Genomic DNA, 4,884 nt, shown 5'->3' with positions numbered 1-4,884 from the left:
GCGGAGAGGGGCGGGGCCGGGCCGGGGCGACAACACGACTGGTGGGGAACAGTGGTTGCCAGCAGCAACGACAAATATTCCGGCCAATGGCGAGGCTAAACGCCCTCTACCTAGTCCTGCGGATTTATAATCCAGGTGGGTCTACTTGGAGGGTATTTAAAGGAGAAGGAGGAAATTAAACTACCACATAGCTCCTCGTTTGTTCATTGTTTCGCACAGAAGTTTGTTGAGGGCTTGCTAAGTGCCAAATAGGGTTCTAGACCCTGGAGGTGATGCAATCATCAGAGCTGTTGTACCTTCTCCCCTGGAGTTTACATACTAACCAAGATAGGGAGGTAATGAGCAAATAATTGAATAAGATAATTACAAGCGAGTGATAAGAAAAAATAGGATAGTGGGGGGTACAGTGGCAGGGTGGGAGTGCAGAAGTGTGGGAAGAGATGACCCACTTTTAAAAATATTTTTTTTCAGGGTTTTTTTTTTTATATTTATTTTTTTTTCTTTTTTTTTTAAAATTTTTTTTATTTTTAAACTTACATAATTGTATTAGTTTTGCCAAATATCAAAATGAATCCGCCACAGGTACACATGTGTTCCCCATCCTGAACCCTCCTCCCTCCTCCCTCCCCATACCATCCCTCTGGGTCCTCCCAGTGCACTAGCCCCAGGCATCCAGTATCGTGCATCGAACCTGGACTGGCATCTCGTTTCATACATGATATTTTATATGTTTCAATGCCATTCTCCCAAATCTTCCCACCCTCTCCCTCTCCCATAGAGTCCATAAGACTGTTCTATACATCAGTGTCTCTTTTGCTGTCTCGTACACAGGGTTATTGTTACCATCTTTCTAAATTCCATATATATGCGTTATTATTCTGTATTGGTGTTTTTCCTTCTGGCTTACTTCACTCTGTATAATAGGCTCCAGTTTCATTTACCTCATTAGAACTGATTCAAATGTATTCTTTTTAATGGCTGAGTAATACTCCATTGTGTATATGTACCATAGCTTTCTTATCCATTCATCTGCTGATGGACATCTAGGTTGCTTCCATGTCCTGGCTATTATAAACAGTGCTGCGATGAACATTGGGGTACACGTGTCTCTTTCCCTTCTGGTTTCCTCAGTGTGTATGCCCAGCAGTGGGATTGCTGGATCATAAGGCATTTTTTTTTCAGGTTTTATTAATTATTGGCCGCACCCTGCAGCATATACGATCTTAGTTTCCCAACCAAGGACTGAACCTGAACCCCCTGAAATGAAACACTGAGTCTTAACCACTGGACAACTGGAGAAGTTCCTGAGAGATGGCCACTCTAGATGAAAATGGTCAAAGAGAACTTACAGGAGGTGACCCTTGAGCTGAGCCCCCCGAAGCAAAACTCTGAGGAGTTTTCCAGGCAGAGAAAATAGCCACTTTGCACACACACAAATATGTTCCCTGCCCTGTCAGTAAACAAAGAATGTTGACTTCCATTCCAGTAAACAGTGACTATTGCCTGCCATCAAGCCATCAGCCACTGCCGCACCCAGATAGTGGGCACCCAGGAGAAAAACAGGATACTGGCTCTAAATAGTTAAAATGCATATCTAAGGTATAATTTCAATGAGCCAGATTCTTGCATCTTCCCATAAATCGAAAAGCACTAAACAATTAACTTGAGATGTCTGGTTTTTGTGATTAGTACTAATCTTTTATATTTCTGCTTTGTTTCAGCAAAACCTCCTATACATCCTGACTTCTCCCTTGCCTCTTCAGAGCAGGTCTTCAGAGCTATGTTGTTGTTTAGTCACTAAGTTGTGTCCAACTCTTTTGCAACCCCCATGGTCCGTAGCCCCGCCAGGCTCCTCTGTCCATGGGGTTTCCCAGGCCAGAATACTGGAGTGGGTTGCCATTTCCTTCTCCAGATCTTCCTGACCCAGGGATTGGACCTGTGTCTCTTGTGTCTTCTACAGTGGCAAGCAGGTTCTTTACCACTCACACCACCTGGGAAGTAAATTCCTCAAATAAAACCTAACTCATCAGTTTTAGGTTATGCAGTTTTTCTTCAGTCAACAGCTCCAACTGGCTTGGATTGTTGAAGGAACTGAAAGCAGAAATGCTCAAGACTCAATCTAGTTTACTGGGTAGGACTTAAATTACAAGTAGATGAAAATCTATCATGCTGTTAAAGGAATATATCAAAGGATGCAGAGTAGATGTTTTCTGGTTGTTTTCAGATGTAGGGTTGCTGGGCTGCACCCTGCAGACCCTACGAGCCCCTTACATGCCCAGCTTCAAGACCAAAGAAATGATGATCTTTTACTTTTATCAGTTCATTTCACTTTTTCTATTTCATATTTAGTGCTCCCATTTCACTTAGTTTATGTTTTCCAATTTTCCATCTCTTTTTGTTGTTGTTAATCTTTCTCAAGACTTTATCAAGCACAGTACAAAAGCTTTTGTATACATTTATATAAATAGTATGTATAATATATCTTTTAGAAAACTTGTGAATTTTTGTCTAACTAAAAAAAAAGTATGATGTTTTGATTCTACTTGTTTAACTTAGTATGAATAGAATGCTAGGCTTTTAATTAAAAACAAAAAGATATGAAACAAGCAACAAAGGTTTACTGTATAGCACAGGGAACTATAGTCACTATCTTGTAATCACCTATAATGGAAAATAATCTGAAAAATAACATATGTCTATAGACTGAATCACCTTGCTGTGCACCTGAAACATTGTAAGTCAACTATTCTTCAATTATATATATATAGAAATATATATTTATATATAAAGAAAAAATTTTTAAAAAGGCCAAAGGAAGAGCCCAGACTCAACCATGGAGACATCAATGGTTTACTGGATAAAGGTAGTTTACACTTCTGAAGCAAGGTCCTGGAGCAACACCTCACCGTATGTGGCAGACGGTAGTCAAGACATGGTAGCAATTTTTGCTACTTGGGAAAGGGGGAAGTTACAGTTATGGGGAAATTGGCCTTAGGTTGGGTCATCGGTTACCAGGGAAACTAGCGGAGGAGCGTGCCCTTCACTGCCCCTTTGATAAGCTATCCTGGGGAAGATGTTCGGATCTAAAGATTAGAGCAGTCACTGGCTGGGTCGGGTAGGATGGCCAGCCATGTGAGTCAGGTGTAGGTGAAGCAGGCACTGTGCAGCAGGGAATGTACTGTGAGCAAGAGAACAGCCATGTTGGTTGGCCGGGTCATATCAGGACCTGCAGTTTAAGACTGATGCAGCCAGCCAATAGAAAAACCACTAAGAACACACTTGTAGTCCAGAGGGTTAGATTTCTTAATTTGCTGGTCAGGGAGAATGCACTCCGGAGGAAGCTGAGCATCTTGCCAAACAAAAGAGACTAAGGTCATTATTGGATTCTAAGGAAGGGCAGAGTTCTGGCATAACTTCAATGAAGCAGCATTTTGATAGGCTCAGAACAGAGAGGAGCTGTGTATCAGAGCAGAGAGAAGCTGTGTATAAAGTGTTAACATCAGACCTAAGCCTAAGCTGAGAAGCTGATCCCGGGTCCTCTTTCCTTGGAAATCTCAAAATTAAGATAAACGTAGGATGTTGGGCCTGAAAACTCCTTATCTAAAGCTTTGAGCTTGGACTTAACAGCCTGTGTCACAATGACCCATATTCTTCAGGTCCTTCAGCAAGAATGGGGTGTTCCATCCACCAGGATATAACTTCAGACTGCAAAGTTTCAATCAATCTATTATTTTTTGAGAACATTCCTCAGCACCACGTCCTCGATATTAATTAACAAAAGCATTTTTTTACATAACAAAAAGGCACAAAATATTCCATATCTAAAAAGCATATACAGTATTTGGGGGCCTAATGGATATCAAACACAGTAAATATTGGGTTGGCCAAAAAGTTGTTTGGGTCTTTCTAGAACATCTTACAGAAAAACCTGAACAAATTTTTTGGCCAACCCAATATGTGAAGCAACCACTTACCTGTACAAAGCTGTTTGGGAATGTACATTGGTACAAACTTTATGAGAAGATACTTTTGATATAAAATAAAAGTAAAAATGCTGTATAAATAACAACATTTGGAAAATTTGCCTGTGGTTCCTTCCCAAATCTCGCCCCATTTTCTTTTAGCCACTACCCATCATAACCCAGGTGGTGCTGGTAGTAAAGAACCTGCCTGCCAACGCAGGAGACATAAGAGCCTAGAGTTCAGTCCCTGGGTCTGCAAGATCCCTGGAGAAGGGCATGACAGTCCACTCCAATATTCCTGCCTGGAGAATCCCATGGACAAAGGAGCCTGGGGGGCTACAGTCCATAAGGTCTCAAAAGAGTTGGACATGGCTGGAGCAATTTAGCACGCATGCACACATATCCAAGGTACAGTGAGAGAAAGTGGGTTATCTAGCTTAAGTGCAGGGCTAAATAAGGTTTCTCTGATGAAATTGTAAGTAAGGTGCATGAGGGGGGAAAAAAAGAACGAAACAACGTTCACCCAGTGTTTGTCAGGAGTTATTTCTGGGTCATGTTCTAGAATTGAGAGCGTTCACTCTGAAATTCAATTTCAGACTTTAGAAACACAAATTTATGAAGTTCCCTGGTGGCCTAGTGGTTAGGATAACCTGAACTATGTCTCTCCTGCTATATCCAAAATATATTTCCTATTTTTTCTCTTTAAACAAAGAAAAAAGAACTTTAAAAATTGGAGGGAGAGACTTCCCTGGTGGTCCAGTGGCTAAGGCTCTTCACTCGCAATGCAGGGGGCCTGGGTTCAATCCCTGATCAGGAAAACTAGATCCCACGTGCCACCTCTATGCGTTCTCATGCCGCAGCTGAAAGGTCTCGTGTGCCTCAACTACGACCCAGCACAGCCAAATAAATAAATACCTTTCTT

The sequence above is a fragment of the Bos indicus x Bos taurus genome, chromosome 14 (assembly GCF_003369695.1).
Source record: "Bos indicus x Bos taurus breed Angus x Brahman F1 hybrid chromosome 14, Bos_hybrid_MaternalHap_v2.0, whole genome shotgun sequence".
Classification (NCBI taxonomy): Eukaryota; Metazoa; Chordata; class Mammalia; order Artiodactyla; family Bovidae; genus Bos; species Bos indicus x Bos taurus.
This window is presented reverse-complemented; position numbering follows the sequence as displayed.